The sequence below is a fragment of the Crocuta crocuta genome, unplaced genomic scaffold (genome assembly GCF_008692635.1).
Source record: "Crocuta crocuta isolate KB4526 unplaced genomic scaffold, BGI_CrCroc_1.0 scaffold1758, whole genome shotgun sequence".
NCBI lineage: Eukaryota > Metazoa > Chordata > Mammalia > Carnivora > Hyaenidae > Crocuta > Crocuta crocuta.
The window spans coordinates 85,466-103,394 of record NW_027531929.1 but is presented as its reverse complement, the minus strand read 5'-3'; the positions used below and the strand labels follow the sequence as shown (position 1 = coordinate 103,394).

At 42.2% G+C, this 17,929-nt stretch overlaps 1 pseudogene; it reads left to right on the top strand.

Annotated features, from left to right (window-relative positions):
• The first annotated feature begins 8,029 nt into the window (after positions 1 to 8,029).
• On the top strand, positions 8,030 to 16,774 carry LOC144240638 (N-alpha-acetyltransferase 20 pseudogene; annotated as a pseudogene).
• The last annotated feature ends 1,155 nt before the right edge of the window (positions 16,775 to 17,929 follow it).

Genomic DNA, 17,929 nt, shown 5'->3' with positions numbered 1-17,929 from the left:
TTGATCATATGTTACTCCGTATACTTCTGCGTGTGCCTTTCTTACTATGATCACCACAGAGATTTTCTTGCCTTAAGGGCTAAAAATATACAGTTATCTCCACAAATATCTGGGGGTTATGGCCTGTCCCTGATGACCATGGATATAAAAGGGACTCCTCCCTGATATGATAAACTACACCCCAGCCCAACTGAGATGGCCTAGTCCGGTACTCCAAAGTCAAGATTTTTAAAAGTTTTAAATCCAGAAAGAAGATGACTTAGAAAGAAATGAAACCTGGCACCACACTAAATTAGTATAACATAGTTACCAAGTAAGTACAGAATATATTCCCAAGCAGAAGTAGACCCTCAAACAGCGGTGATGAACGCAAACAGCACTTAACGGAGCCGGTATCCTGCACGGGGCCTGGAAGACCTTGGAGAGGGAGCTAACCCTCTATTCAAGAATGTATCTGTAAATATTTCTTTTGTTTGTTTCTCTTGAAGCTGGGGCTTTGGGAATCCTGAACAGTGCAATGAGCCCTGGGCCCGGGATCATGGGGAAAATTCTCTTCTCAGTCCTTGACGCTTCGGAATATTCAGGAACAATCCCAGAGATATATTTAGCTGCTGCCTGGGGCTTTGTTCCCAGACAGATCTGGGGGCTGGGAGTGGGCGACACATGACGCTGGGAGAAAAGACGTGCCTCCACCAGGCTGCTCTGTCGTCTCTCTTGTGCCACTGAGCCACAGTCACAGAGGGAGTAAAGGGACAGGTTCCCTCTGCATGGAGGAGCACATGCCAGGGCAAGAGATGGCGGAGAGGACTGGGAGGCCCTGCTGAGCCCCCCTCTCCTGAGCCAAGCTTGAGTCGGGAGCCTCATGACAGAACTGTGCTGAAATGGTGGTTTTGTCGGAGTCTGGATCTGGTCCTGAGGATTTTTAAAGTCTGTGAGGGCCCTTGGAAGAAGGTATTTTAAAATACCCTTTGGAGCCTGGACTAAGCACAAAAAATAGAGCGACTCTGCAAGGGGAAGAGATTTTGGCGGCGTTCCTGCCTCGGGGGGGGGGGGGCTCTGTCCAAAGTGGGGCGCGGTAGCACTGCAAACGTAGTGCTTGGCCAGGACCCTGTGAGCCAGGTCAGAATCGACGCTCCAGCCCAGGCTCCTCTCCTCCCTTCACCTAGTCCTGCAACCCTCCCCCCACTTCAACAGCACCCCAGTCCTTCCCCCGGTCAGCCTGACTGCTGCCTCTCCTGGCACCACTGGCTCCCACTGGCTCCCACAACAGGTGGGCATGCACAGGCAGGGACGAGCCAATAAAAATTTTAAAACTATTTTGATACTTGATATATCTTTTTTAAGGCATCTCAACCATCATCATAAGAAAAATCAGAACATGCATTTTATTAGACATTGTACGGTCATCTTTGCTTACATTCTAAATTGCACGTTGGGCTGATGAGGGGCAATTGCCCCCTAAGGGTCTAAATCCTGCCCTGGACCTAGTTGGCTGAAACAGCCCCCAACCGCCCTCCCTGCTGGCTCTTTCCCAGCTCCGCTTTATCCTCCAGGAAATCACCTGCAGCATCTTTCTAAAATGCAGGCATTACTGCTCTGCTTAAACAAACTTCATTAAAATGAATATTGGAGAGGGGCGCCTGGGTGGCTCTGTCGATTAAGCGTCCAACTCTTGGTTTCAGCTCAGGTCATGATCTCATGGCTTTGTGGGTTTGAGCCCCACATTGGGATCTGTGCTGGCAGTGCAGAGCCTGCTTGGGATTCTCTGTCTCCCTTGCCCCTCCCCCACTCCTTCTGACTTGGTCTCTCTCAACATAAGTAAATAAACTTAAAAAAAGATTTTAATGAATATTGGATAGAATTCAAGGTCGACTGCATGGTCTAGAAAGCTCTTCAAGATCTGGCTTTTGATTTTATTTCTGGTTTCATTTCTCATCTCGCCTACTCCCACTTGCCCTTTCCATACGCCCTGAAAGGATTCAGGGCTTGCTACCCCAAATATGGCACTTTGGTATACTGAATATTTTAAGCAGGAGAGTCAGTCTGACTTCCTTCTCCCCTGAAACATGTCATAAAATCTTCAGGTGAGGGGTACCATCCCTATACCTGGAGGAAAGGAGCATCCTTATCTCTGAAGACAAGGGGCACCAGTTAGAATCTAACAAATAGGCCTTGTTAAGCTTTCCCCAACTTACTACACTTACCTCATACAGTGATCCTCCCTCATCTTTGGGGGAATGTCCCAAGACCTTGAGTGGATGTCTGAAACCACAGAATACTAAACCCTGTGTATACTATGATATTTCTTATATGTACATATAACTATGAAAAAGTTTAATTTATAAGCTAGGCACAGTAAGAGATTAATAGCAATAGCTCATAATAAAATAGAACAATTACAACAACACACTGTCATAAAAGTTATGTGAATGTGGTCTGCCAAAATATCTTACTGGACTGTACTCACCCTTCTTGTGATGATGTGAGATGAGGTGAATGACGTAGGCGTGGCGACCCAGCGTTAGGCTACTATTGACCTTCTGTCATTAAGTCAGAAAAAAAATCATCTGCTTCTGGACCCCACTTGACCTCAGGTAACGGAAACCATAGAAAGCAAACCCACGGATAGGGGGGAACCACTGTACTCTTAACTTGTCATATTATTCCTCATGACAGTCCACTCCTCATGAACCTAGCATAAAATATTCAGGTCTGTTTCCATGGGTCTTCATTTCCTTATAAAGGCTGCCATGTCACATTAAACAGGTTAAATAAATGTGTACATTTTCCTCCTGTTAATCTTTGTCAGTTTAGTTTTCAGACCGAGCCAAGGACTCTAAGAAGCACTTTTCCTTCCCTACAGCCCTATATTTGGGACAGATCAAAATACTTGAGGGTCCACAAACACCCCATTCTGCTTCACTCCTCCACGCCTTTGACAGACATCTCTTCTACATGGACTGTTTTCTTCAACCTGTTCCTCCTTGAACCTTCCAAACTCTACCCCGATGTGCAGTCTGCCTCAACTCCTTTAGGTCCGTAGTACTCTCAGAGTATTCTATGCACCTGTCTGTGCACATCTGTCTCTTGTGTGAACATCTCTGTCTAATAAGGGTATGGAGAGCAGGGAGGATGTTCTATTCGCCTCTCTAAGTACTGCCTGGCATATCACAGGTACTCAATACTTGTTTATGGAATAGACGAATGAGTAAACAAATTAAAACAGACGTATTTTCTTGGTAAGCACAACAATTATTTTAAATTCTTGTTTTACAAAAGATTAATTCCATTCTTTTTCTTATTTCAATCACCTAATGGTTAAAATTCTTATTATTCAACTTTTCTCTTCCCTTCCCTTCCCTTCCCTTCCCTTCCCTTCCCTTCTCTTCCCTTCCCTTCCCTTCTCTTCTCTTCCTGATACTTCAAGCAGAACACAGCTCTTCCTCTGGTATTTCCCACATGAACTCTGTGTTTTCCTTGAATATCTTCACATTCTTTCTAGTGGTTGTGCTACTTGTGTACATATTTGTCCTTCCTACTGGAATGTGGGATTCCATGGGGCAGGTCCTCAATCTTATCAACTTCAGGATTCTGGACACCAAGTAGCCAGGGGGGGTTTATAAATGCCGTCTGGATTTATCTGAGTTGTGCAGATATTTTAAAGGGTAGTGTGGATTCCAGAAGATACAGGTACAGATACAGACATAGATATTTCTTTTATATACTTCTCTGGTAGAAAAACAATAGCAACAGAAACAACAACCACTAAAACAACTGTTCTATGGTAAAGAAAAAATAAAGGCAAAAAAATATTGAAAACAACCGAACAAAACCCCAGAACTCTTTGAAGCGTCCTCTCCTGAAACAAAGGCACATTTGTTACAAGTGCCCCTGGCCGAAACACCTCTGGCTGGAAAATTTCTGAAACATTGTGGGTTTGGTGAGATGCCCCATTGCTTTTTCTACAACATCCTCAGATTCCCAGTGAAGCACACCTCCATCCAATGTGGGCAGACATTCCTCAGAAGCCTATTTGAGTTGGATGCCTCAGAATGTTTACAACCTAGCATTTGCTCCAGCCCACAGACAATAAAAACAGCCCAATTATGGCTTCCCTTTGGAAGGTTAACAAGGTTAAATGATCACAGGAAGAGTAAAAGAGGTGATATGTTAGCGGCTCCTAGCAGAATATGCTTTATTTTTTTAAATTTTTTGTTTTAATGTTTTTTATTTATTTCTGAGAGAGAGACAGCGTGAGCAGGGGAGGGTCAGAGAGAGAGGGAGACACAGAATCTGAAACAGGCTCCAGGCTCTGAGCTGGCTGTCAGCACAGAGCCTGACACGGGGCTCGAACCCACGAACCATGGGATCATGACCTGAGCCGAAGTCGGACACTTAACCAATTGAGGCACCCAGGTGCCCCATGCTTTATTTTAAAGTATGCGAAATAATCCCTGCTCTATTTTCAAGACCTTCTCTGCACTTCTGAATTCCTCCAGAACAGTTCTGCAAAATACACATCCATGCACTTGCCTGTGCCCTTCTCCCCTCTCCTTTCCTTCTTTATGTTGACACTTCCCTAGGGGAGCCAAAGCCAACACTCATTAGCAGTGAATTAAATCCTACCTCCAGGACACTAGAGGGTCAGTGTTTACCCAGCTCTCCTCACAAGCTCAAAGACTCATAGTTAAATACCCAGCCCTGAAGGGAAGTTCTGAGATCAGAATCAATTATGCAATTTATTCCTAAAGTTTTACCTTTCCTATCATAAAATAGCTCTTCTTGCCCGGGTAGTTTTACCTACCCAGCTTGCTCACACTGGAACACATATGCTCTTTACATTTTTCAGCCTTTAAGACCCTACTGAAACATCACCTTCTTCATGTTTTCTTCACTCTACTTACCTAGACAGTTAGTGGCTTCTTCCTCAGGACTCCCACTGAGATATTCCCATATCTTATCTTATATTCCATCTTGTTAGTTCACATCTTATGTTCTATCAGTTCATATTCTAATTTCATCTGATCTCTCTAGACTGATCTCTGCTGCTTATTTATCTTATATCTTCAATATTCCCCATCATCTAGTCCTAGGAATATGGGAGGCACCAAATCAATATTTGTTAAAAGAAAAAAGATTGAGACATAATATATGAAAGGCGCTGTAACAGAAACTAATAAACTGCAAACTAATAGCACCTTTTGAAGGACATTTTAAAGAAGCCACACTTTCTGTTGGTGTTAGTATAGTATTGTTAGCATTTTTTTTTTTTAATTTTATTTCTAGGATAGAGAGAGACAGCATGAACAGGGGAGGGTCAGAGAGAGAGGGAGACACAGACTCTGAAACAGGCTCCAGGCTCTGAGCCGGCAGTCAGCACAGAGCCCGACGCGGGGCTCGAACCCACGAACCGCGAGATCATGACCTAAGCGAAAGTCGGATGCTTAACCGACTAAGCCACCCAGGCGCCCCCAGTATTGTTAGCATTTTATTCATCATAACAGTGAAAAAAATACTAAAAGGTAATTCTATTAAGCATTTAAAATATACCACACACTGTACTTTCTTACAGATTTAATTATTATAACAAAACTCTGTAAGATGATATTAAAATTCTCATGGCACTAATGGACTAACTAAAATTTCAGAAAGGTTAAAGAATTTATCCAAACTCAAAGAGCTGGGAAGTAGCAGGGAGAGCCTGGGATCCAAGCCTACCTGACCCCACTTGCTGCCTCTATGTGGTGTATATTCCTGTGGACTTAATTCTCTAAGGAACCAGCAACCACCACGAATTCCAGACTTGCATGACATGAATTAACGATGGTAGCAAGGCCAGGCAGGAGAATCAGGAAGGAACATTCTTTGTTTTTGGATAAACCATTGGGCCTGATCAGTATTGGTAATAGTTAATACACAAAGTCTTCTTTATTCCCTACTTCGTAATGGACTTGTTATCACCATTGTAAAGTAGCCAAACTGATTTGATGAAACTCTAGATAACTCTGTGCTTTTGAATGACAACATATAGAGAGAAAGTCCAAAATGGGTCATGATTATTATCATTATTGCTATATGAGTCCAAATACCTCAAAGGAGGCTATAAATAAATAAGAGCAATGCTCGCTGTACATGTACACACCATGGAAAAAACAAGCTATACTTTAGCTACAACCACAACTCAGGTCATTTTGGAATAGAATACCCATTGAAAGTTTGGCAGACTCTACAAGAAAGTAAAATGATAAGCCAATTTCACTCCCTAACATAGATACCAAAAATGTAAAATAAAATAGTAGTATTAAATCAAATCCAGCAATATGTTTATAAAGGCATATCTGAATAAAATGTTTCCCAAGAATATAAGCCTGGGTTAACAATAGATGTCTGGATTTAATTAGGCACATAAATCAATTAAAGGAGAAAAGCAAAAGCATATGTCAGCAGATACAGAAAAAGCATTTGTAAAACTGTACACTCATTATTAATAAAAAATATCTGCAAACTAGGTGTAAAGGGGAATTGCACAAGCAAGGTAAGCCTACCTACCAAAGACCTATAGCAAATATCATTTTAAGAGGCTCAATATTAGAAGCAGTCTTGGGGCCCCCCGGATGGCTCAGTTGGTTGAGCATCCAACCCTTGGTTTTGGCTCAGGTCATGATCTTGGCTATGTGGGCTCAAGCCCCATACCAGGTCCTGCGCTGGCAGCATGGAACCTTCGTGAGATGCTCTCTCTCTCCCCCTCTCTTCCTGCCCTTCCCCCACTTGTGCTGTCTCTGTCTCTCTCAAAATAAATAAATAAACTTAAAAAAAAAAAGCAGTCTCTTCCTACAAAGTCAAGAAGAAAACAAGGATGCTTGTTCATACTGCTTTTATTCAATGTTTATTGGAACCTCTAGCCAATGAAAGAAGAAAATAACTAAATATTGAAAAGAAAGAATTAAAATTGTTCTTATTTGGAGACACATAGTGTCTGTTTCTGTGTTTCTGAGAGAGAGAGAGAGAGACAGACAGCGTGAGCAGGGGAGGGTCAGAGAGAGGGGGAGATATAGAATCCGAAGCAGCCTCTAGGCTTTGAGCCAGCCCTCAGCACAGAGCCCAATGTGGGGCTCAAACCCACAAACCGTGAGATCACGACCTGAGCTGAATTCGGACACTCAACCGACTGAGTCACCCCGGCACCCCATAAATTAAGAAAATTATGAAAGCTTATGGGAGAACATAAAAGAAGTTCTAATAAATGGAAAGACATACCATGTTTAATAAAGGAATGCTCAATATCATAAACATGTAAACTCTCTCCCAAACGAATCTATAAACTTAATGGATTTCAATTGAAATCTCAACTGTTCTCTGTTTTTGCATGGGGGTATGCTTAAAATGGTATATTTAGTCTTGTATCCCATGCCACCCACGTGCAAACAGACCTGTTTGAATATCATAGCACAGATTGGTACTGCAAACATCTAAACCTCCTAAAAGAGCTATGAGCAAAACTGTTACATATGGGTGGTTCAGGATAGCCACAGAAACCCAGAGTTCTGGTCAGTTTTGGACAAGGCAATGAGTTGTCCTGGGCATGGAACCAGAAGGAATCTTTTTCAACATTTCCATCAATTAACTAAAGCAGGAAGTGCTCAGCAGATGACTGTAAATCTGACAAGTTGAAAAGTTGAGATGGAGCGTCTGGGTGGCTCAGTCGGTTAAGTGTCCGACTCGGCTCAGGACATGATCTCACAGTCCGTGGGTTCGACCCCTGCGTCGGGCTCTGCGCTGACAGCTCAGAGCCTGGGGCCTGCTTCAGATTCTGTGTCTCCCTCTCTCTGCCCCTCCCCTGCTTGCTCTCTGTCTCTCAAAATAAAATAGACATTAAAACAAAATTTTTTTAAATAAACAAACCTTTTAAAAAATAAAAAATTAATTAAAAAAAGAAGAGTTGAGAAAATCAAAATATACCTAAGGAAGATTTCATAAAAGTAAAAGAGTTTTTAGGAACGGGGAAGATAAGGTAGGAAAGGAGGTGCCGATGAGGACTGATAAGGAGGAAAAAAATTTCAAAATAATTGCCGACCACATTGAAGGTGGTCAGGGAGGGGGCTGTGGAATGGCCCAGGAGCAGCAGTCCTTTGAACCTTGAAGATATCAATCAGGCATCGCCATTTCAACAAGCAACCTAGATATCAAAATCTGTACAGGGCAGTTGCTCCAGAAAGTGGTAGCAGGACATTAGAATGCTAATGTCTTCAGCTATTTGATAATATTATTTCCCAAGAGAAAATCTACACAAAAATTGTTTGGGACGACTGAGCAGGCAAATTATCTAGATTCTAAATCTTTCATTTCAAAAAAAAAAAGTAATAAGGTAATAAGGAGGTAGAACATTGGCGATGTCATTGAGGAAGGAGATACAGGTTTCACCCACTTTCCGAAAGTAGAGGGTTCCTACGAAACTTTCCCGAGCTGAAATGGCAGAAAGTGATGGAGAAATTACCATGAATATTTATGGGATTTTTTAAGCATTCCCAGACCCCCAAAATACCCTTCTTGGGCTTTTCTAATACTTTGGGATATGTTTTGGTAGTGGATGCTCAAAATACATAGCGATGAAGCCCAGATGCTCAAACAACAGCTCAAAGCTCTGGCTCCGTCACTGCTCCGGGAATACTGCCTCTACACAGGCTCATGGCAAAACCAATGCTGAACGCATGTTCACTTTTTGCCTTTTTTCATAAAAGCCAAAATCTTCTTCAGATTTCTCTTGGTTCGTGAAAACAGGTACCAGTGTAGGTCTTTTTTTTTTTTTTTTAATGTTTTTTTTATTTCTAGGAGGGAAAGAGAGAGAGAGAGAGAGACAGCGTGAGCAGGGGAGGGTCAGAGAGAGAGGGAGTCACAGACTGAAACAGGCTCCAGGCTCTGAGCTGGCAGTCAGCACAGAGCCCGAAGCGGGGCTCGAACTCACAAACCGCGAGATCATGACCTAAGTGAAAGTCGGACGCTTAACCGACTAAGCCACCCAGGCGCCCCCCAGTGTAGGTCTTTTGTAAAAGGGGGTGGTGTAACGTGAACTCAGAAAAGTGGGGATCCCTGTAACGGCAGAATGGGAGTGGGGGCGCCGGAGCTGGACCAGCAACAGTACCCTGGGTACTGACTACTCTGCGACGTGCCGCTGGAACTTCTCGGGACACAAAGCCAGGGACAGGTAAGCTAAGGCTCACGGCCACTCCTCTCCCTGGATCAGATATGTTGTTAGGTCACTGAACACTGTAACGAGTCCAGAACTTCGATTAAAACCAGTCTTTTCTTTTCTTGTCTTTCTTCCCTCCAACCCATCGGGTACCACTGATCTTTCATGCTGTTTAGGAAAAGCCTTCTTTCTGCCAAAAATGGACAGTAAGTTGCTTCGCTGGATGGATATTTAGGCACTTCGTGGCCCATGTCAGTTTTCCTCTGCAGTCTTACATCTTAACACTTCCTTAGACCAAAGTGACCTGAGGCCGCAGGCAGATTCACTGTAGCATGGTTTCCCTTGATGACCCAAACACACTCATGGACTCTTAGGGACACAAAGTTGAGGACTCCCAGGATTATTTACTCTCTCGCTTTGTATTTGAGAAACAGATCCACTAGTTGGTGGCCAGGGACAAAACAAGAACCAAATTTCTTTAATTAGTTTGTTTCCACTGTGTCAGCCCAACAGAATATATGAATTTGTAAAGCAAACTGTTAGGGTTTTAAAACCAAGCTAAGGGGGGAAAATAAACAGCTAAGTAAACATTTTTATTTTAAATCAACTCAAAAGAATATTTGGAAGATATAAATTTTTCTCTTGATTAGGGAGGGCTTTCTTACTAAATAGCTCAAGGTCACAGTCTACCACATTCTCCACCGAGAATAATCTAGAAAATAAAATAATGTTTCTTCCCATATGCAAAATTTCTCTGATAAATTTTGTGATGGCAGAAAAGTATATGTGCCTTAATATATAAGTGGCTTTCTATTCTATGTCACAAGTCCTCAAAACACTCCTAGGCCAAATCAGTATCATAGTACTGTGTCCCATATTACGAAGTGGTCATCACCCAAACAAAGGCAGCATTAACACTTATTTATCGTTAGTCTTTTCAAAGCAAACCCTGGCACACAAACTTTTCTATCTTTCAAACTGTGCCCAATCCATTTGCTTCTCATGCCATGGTGTTCTCTCTCTCCCTATACTTCATCTCCATCCCAATCAGCTCACCCCAACTCATTTATCAATTCATTCATTTCTCTTTCCTGTAAACCCAGCCCATCTGCTGTTTATACCGCACAGACATTCACCACATGTAATCTTGGCTTATTATGTATCTTACGGTTGCCTTCTATCTTCTTTATTAATAACTACTATTTAATGAGAGCCTACAATACATTGCAAATGCTCAACAAGTGGAGTGAGCATAAAATTTGTCATTCAAACCAAGACACGTTTGAGAATAGAAGGGGTTGCTATTAATAATCACACTGGGAGAACAGGTGTAAGCCAGGGCTGTCGCTGGCAAACTGGGACATATGAGCACCCTATCAATAAGTGACAAGTGTGGCAAGCATTGCAAGCTGGCTCACTCCACATCTTTACTAACTCTTTTCTCCCTTCCTTGACTTCTGCTATAGGAGCTGGAAGGCCCACTTTCTCTTTCTTCCCCAACAGCAAGCGCTGGCCAGGAGACACAGTTCTGACAAATGGGACCTTAGTAAGGGGTTTCTGATAACTTGTGCTTCCTGATAAAATGGCATAGTTGTAAGTAGCCTGGCTCCTTCCCTTTTCTGCCTGTGTGGGCCTTGTCTGGAGGTTTAGTGGTCAGCTAAAGACACTGAAATGATAAACATGAGAGCAAGAGGAAGAATGGCAGAGCAGAAAGACAGCAATAAGCGAGGTGTCTGACGGCAGCTAAAACAAAGCTATCAATAGCTTCTTGCTATGTATGCGTTGTGTCTTCCCCAGAATTCATATGTTGATGCCCTAATCCCCAGTGTGTTGGTATTTGGAGACAGGGTTTAGGTTTAGCTAAGGTCACAAGTGTAGGGCCCCCACAAAGGGATTGGTGTCCTTAGGAGACCAAAGAGTTCCCTCTCTCTGTCATGTGAGGACACAGAAAGAACATGGCCATCTGAACGCCAGGAAGGCAGTGCTCATCAGAACCTGAGCATGCTGGCACCCTGATATCAGGCTTCCAGCCTCCAGACTGTGAAAAAGTCAGTTTCTGTTGTGTGAGACTCCCATTTTATGGTGTTTTGTTATGGCAGCCTGAATAGACTAAGACACCTATCTAGATCTATCTAGATCTCTTTTTCTATGAAAATAAAACTCTTTTAGCTAAGCAGAAAAATTCTTTTATTCCTTGTAGCCAAAAGCATTCTTAACTTAGAATAGCTATTACTATTTTGTTCTAATTAGTTGATACATATTTTCTTTAATCCTTACAACAGCCCTGAAACATGCCTGCAATTTACCCTCATTTTTTAGATGAAGAAATTAAACTTAAGAAGGACTTGGTGACTTGTTCAAAGTTGTACAGGCAATAAATATCTGTTGGATTCCCAGCTCAGGCCTCTATGACCTCAGGGTCTGTGCCTCGCACACAACGGACCGCTGCTGCTTTACCTGCTCTCATGAGCAGGAGCTGTGCGTGTCTCGGGCAATCCCACTGAACAGATGTTGCTAGAAAGAAGAAGAATGAAAAAGAGATGATTCTCCCTGACTTTCTTGCCCTGACTGCCACCCTAAGTACTGTGAGGTCGCTACCCTCACACCCTACTAGGGAAGATTCTGTCAATATCAATGAAATGTCCCGTTGAGCAAACACTATTTTTAAGTGCCTGCCTACTTTATGCCAACGGTCCACAGTGCTCACCAAGAGCCCTGTGTATGTGAATAAGTCACCAGCTGGTGGGCGGGACAAAGTAGATACAGAAACAAACCAGTTAAATATAATCCACAAAGCACTTGGCTAGAGATATGCACAGGAGCGTGGGTGCCCAGAGAACATCTAGAGTGTTGTGAATGTATAGGGAAAACTTCCTGAAGCAGATGAGGCCGGAAGGAATTTGCCCCTAGGGGTAAGCAAAGACTAAGGTAAGGAAACATAGGCGAGGAAACAGAAAGGGAAATGGCAGCATTTTAAAATGTATTGTTGGGGTGCCTGGGTGGCTCAGTCGGTTAACTGACCGACTTCGACTCAGGTCATGATCTCACAGTTTGTGAGTTTGAGCCCCGCATCAGGCTCTGTGCTGGCAGCTCAGAGCCTGGAATCTGCTTCGGATTCTGTGTGTCTGAACAGAATATAAAGGGTGAGTAAGTCTGTACTTCATTGCTTTCTATACCCGCTCAAGAACTGGTGTTGTTGATTATGTTCAAGGAGTATTTGTCTAAACTAGAAGCTCAGAAAAGTTTAAAAAGCTTTATTATTTTTTAGACATTTATTTATTTTGAGAGAGAGAGAGAGTGAGCTTGTGAGCAGGGGCGGGGGGATGGGGCAGAGAGGGGGTAAAGAACCCCAAGCAGGCTCCACACTGTCACAATAGAGCCTGACGCGGGGCTCAGTTTCACAAACCGTGAGATCATGACCTGAGCTGAAATCATGAGTCAGACGCTTAACCGACTGAGCCACCTAGGCATCCCAGGTTTAAAACGTTTTAAAAGAAATCTGCATGATTCAATAAATATGATCAGAATGTATTTTGTTAGCCAAGAATGGAATTAATATTCTATATTTGAATCTTTGTGGGCAACTTTCACAAAACAATCTAGCATTTTGAATAAAATCTTGAACAATAGAATTTTAAGTCACTGATTTGCAATTCACTGAATATTCTAGCAGTGTGACAAACAGGTTTAAGCCAACAGCATCCTTACTTAGCATTGCTATATAGTAACCTTTAAAAGTGTTATGCCCTGTTTTCTACAGATATTAACCAATGCAGTTGTTTTAGAGCTTTGGTAAATCTTTTTTACTTTCCTTGGCAGATGGTAGCCACCAAACCACACAGAGTGGCTCTCACGTGGATGTGATGTGCTACAGAGAGAGAGTGACTCTTAAGGAAGCCTGAGTTTAGGCAAGACAGAAGTACTCTTCACCTTCTAAATTACCTACCAAATGTCTCCAGCCAAAGCCAGCCACCCAGCCCACACTCTTCTGAAGAACATCTCTGCTTCCTGGAGACAGTAACTCTCTGGCATGTGCAACATGAAAGAACCCAAAACCACCAACACAAATTTGCCTCTGCGCTACATGCAGTGCTCTGAGGAGGCACGAATCTGCAGTGGGGCCTTGTGCAGTGGCACAAGGCTTAATTCCCAAACCCTGAAAGTATTGCTAAGTGGCTGTTTCTGGCCACACATGTGCTGTGTGAGGAAAGCAGGCAGCTGACTGTCATGTACTGTGGAAGAGCCAAATTGGGTCAGATCTCTCAGGAGGAGATTGGGGAGATCAAAGCAGGCCAGCCTTTGGCAGGTGTCTCTACACAGAAGCTTTCTCACCGGCTTCCTAGGCTCACCTGATCTCTGCGGTTGCAAGGAAAAGCCAAACATCAGACCCACATTTCTCTAGGCCTTTGCTGTGCATGTGCCAGGACCCATGCCTCCTACTTTGGTGGCTCTACTGAGTCATGCCTTGCTACTTCATTCGGGTTCTTGTCCATGCCACACCCCCCGCCACGCCTCCATCATATTTTCACATGAGTATCCCTAACTCTGCTGAATCCACACTTTTCTGGTGCCGTCTCCAGAATGCTTTTATTGCATAGGAAAAGATAAGACCTGTCCTAGTTGCAAGGGGACTTCTCAAATTCACGATGGAAGGACAGCTCATTACACCTGTCCCAAGCCCAAAGGGTCCAGAAGAAAGGGTTGGCTTCCCAGACACTTAGTACCTATTGAAAGGCTAATTTGTAATGTTCTGTGTTAGGATCAATACAGAAAACAAATATGTCATACAGAAGAATACTGACTCTCCAACAACAAGGAAGAAAGCTCAAAACATAAAGATAAATGGAAAGAGCAACAAATGAAATTGTATGTACAGTATCTCAATTTTTCTTTGCTTTGTTTTTAACTACCAAAAAACAACCCTCTGAAATGTTAACCATGGTAATCTCTCTAGCTGGGATTATAGAGAGGATTAGAGATAGAATTATACATGATAATTTCTTTCATTTTAACATTTATTTCTGTATTTTTGACAATAATACTAGCAACAATGACATTTATTTTGTGCCAGGTACCATTCTAAGAGCTTTCCATGAACCAACTCATTTAAGTCTTACAACAATCCTAGAATGTATCTTCTGTTATTATGCCCAAGACAGGTGAGGCACAAAGAGATCAAACTATGTGACCAAGGTCATATTTATAGTAAGTCACAGAGCCAGGATTCAAATGCAGCAAGCCATTTCCAGAATTAAGACTTAACTCCTATGCAAAAGTAAACTATTAGGACGACATCAAAATAAAGAACTTCTGCACAGTGAAGGAAACAGTCAGCAAAACTAAAAGGCAACCCACTGAATGGGAAAAGATATCTGCATATGACATGTCCAATAAAAGGAATTAATACCCAAAATATATAAAGAACTTACACAACTCAACACCAAAAAAAGAAAAAACAAAACCAAATTCCAATTAAAAAATGGACAGAAGACATGAATAGGCATTTCTCCAAAGAAGACATCCAGATGGCCAACAAACACATGAAAAGATGCTCAACGTCCCTTATCACCAGGGAAATGCAAATCAAAACTACAATGAGATATCACCTCACACCTGTCAGAATGGCTAAAATAAAACACAAGAGGGGCACCTGGGTGGCTTAGTCAGTTAAGCATCCGACTTCGGCTCAGATCATGATATCATGATTCGGTTCATAGGTTGGAGCTCTGCATCGGGCTCTGTGCTGACAGCTCAGAGCCTGGAGCCTGCTTTTGATTCTGTCTCCCTCTCTGCTCCTTCCCAGCTCTCTCTCTCTCAAAAATAAACATTAAAAAAATTTTTTTAAACACAAGGAACAAGTGTTGGCAAGGATATGGTGAAAAAGGAACTTTCATGCACTGCTGGTGGGAATGGAAACCAGTACAGCTACTGTGGAAAACAGTATGAAGGTTCTTCAAGAAGTTAAAAATAGAACTACTCTACAATCCAGAAATCACATTACTGGTTATTTAACCCCAAAATACAAAAACATTAATTCAATGGGATACATGCACCTGCATGTTTATAGCAGCATTATTTACAATAGCCAAATTATGGAAGCAGCTCAAGTGTCCATCAATAGATGAATGGATAAAGAAGTGGTATATGTACATACAATGGAATATTATTCAGCCATAAAAAAGAATGAAATCTTGCCATTTGCGATGACATGGATAGAGCTAGATAGTATACTGCTAAGTGACATAAGTTAGAGAAAGACAAATACCGTATGATTTCACTCATCTTTGGAATTTGGGAAACAAAACAAAGGAGCAGAGGGGAGAAGAGAGAGAGAAACCAAGAAACAGCCTCAACTATAGAGAACAAACCGATGGTTACCAGAGGGGAGGCGGGCAGGGAGATGGGTGAAATAAGTGCTGGGGATTAAGGAGGACACTTGCCATGATGAGAACTAGGCAACATACAGAATTACTGAATCACTGTACTGTACCCCTGAAAGTAATATTACACTGTACATTAACTATAAAATGTTTTTAAGTAAATAAGACTTAACCACTACTTCTTGCTACCTGTGGAATATGTATTGTTCTATAATACATAGTTTATAATAAAGAAGTAGAATATTTCTTTACAATAAAGAAAAAAGGTTTTAAAAAAGAAAATGAAGGGAGCTTGGTTAGCTCAGTGGGCTAAGCCTCTGACTCTTGATTTCTGCTCCGGTCATGATCTCATGGTTGGTAAGTTTGAGCCCCACATAGGGCTCCGTGCTCACAGCACAGCCTGCTTGGATTCTTTCTCTCTCCTTTTCTCTCTGCCCCGCCCTCTCTTTCTCTGTCTCTCTCGTGATAAATAAATAAACTTTAAAAATTAAAAAGAATATATGACAAAGTAGCCACAGAGAAAGAAGAGGAGGTTGGGTAAAAGAATGCGTGTTCAAAAGGGAATCTGGGCAGAGCGACTTCCGCAAGGAGGGCGGGGGGGACCCCAGCAAGCCGGCCTCGGTGGCGGTGGCCCACACTCCAGGCCTTCACATGCAAGGACCTGTTCAGCTTCAACAACATTAACTTGGATCCACCTACAGAAACTTACGGGATTCCTTTTTACGTACAGGACCTCGTCCACTGGCCACAGTACTTCATCTTTGCAGAGACACCTGGTGGAGAGGTACTGGGTTAGCTGGTGGGGAAAGCAGAGGCTTCCATAGCTAGGGGAGAATGGCACGGGCATGTCACAGCTCTTTCTGGCGCTCCAGAATTTAGACGCCTTGATTTGGCTGCTACACTTATGGAGTTATTAGAGGAGATTTCAGAAATTAAGGGTAGGTTTTTTTGTTGATCTCTTTGTAAGACTATCTAACCAAGTTGCAGTCAACATGTACAAGTGGTCGGGTGACAGCCTGTACAGGACAGTCGTAGAGTCCTATCCAGCCAGCAAGGGGGAGCCTGATGAGGTGCTTATGATCTGAGGAAAGCACCTTCCAGAGACACTGAGAAGAAATCCATCACACCATTACCTCACCCTGTGAGGCCTGAAGACGTTGAATGGCCATGGGCAGTGGTTCTTGGGCTGATGCTCCAGATATTTTAGGGACAATATTATTTTCATTGGATGATCCTGGAGCTCTATCAGGAGAAAAGTTATCATTTAGGTCTTACAGACTTCAAGAGAATACAGGTTACAAATTTGAGTCTCATTGTTTCCAGTTAGCAACATCACACCTACTAAAGCAGTGCACTGCAATAAAATTCAATCAAAAAGGCAGCTACGTCAGATGGAAACACTTCACTATCTTGGTTCGTAATATTCACTATGTGTTAAGGCAAAAAACTTGCTCATGTCTCCTTCTACATTCTGTGCCTGAGAACCACTGCTGCATATATATTTTTTATTTTATATTATCTGTTAATCGAAGCTTTAAAAGCATATATGAAATGTATAAATCTAAGATGTATAATAAAATGCATTGTTGACCCTAAATAAATAAATAAATAAATAGGAGTCAGGAGAAATGACTGCACCCTTAACATCTCTGGATTTGTTGCCTCACATACAAAACAAGAGGGTGAACAAGACTACATTCTAGAGAAATATTTACCTTGCAGGTTACCAATAGTTGCTATGAACGATACCTCATCATTTTAGACATGGCCATGACATCACTGATTAGTCCACAGCAAATGTGTTGTCTTGTGCTTTAATTTACTTTTAAAGCCAACATGTCCCATAAGAATGGGACAAAGAATATAAAAACTATTAGTAGAGCTAAGGGTATGGCCCTATACGAATGAGAGTGCTGATCATTGTTAAAAGACAAAAAGTGGTAAGAAAACAGAAATGGAATGCAGGATGGTCCGGCAGCATGCATGAGCAGCAACCAAGTATTCAAGACCAAATATCTTGAATTAATGCCATCAAAAATAATCGATATGTGGCAAGAAAAGTAACCTGTAAAATGAATAGGCAAGTATGCCTATATCATTAATTCCCCAGAAGAGCAGGATACAAGTTACTCAGGCCCAGTAGGTAGATGAACATAATCTATAGAAAGCAAGTTCATACTTAGTGACATCTCGTAAAACTATTAGATAATCCTACAATGTTCCAGAGGAAAAACCCATAGATTTCATGCCAAGAATCAAGAATCAGATTGGCACCAAATTTTCAGCAACACTGGAAGCTAACCATGATACCTTCAGAAACTGGCAGGAATTAATTTCCAGTCTAGAATCCTGTGCCCAAGCA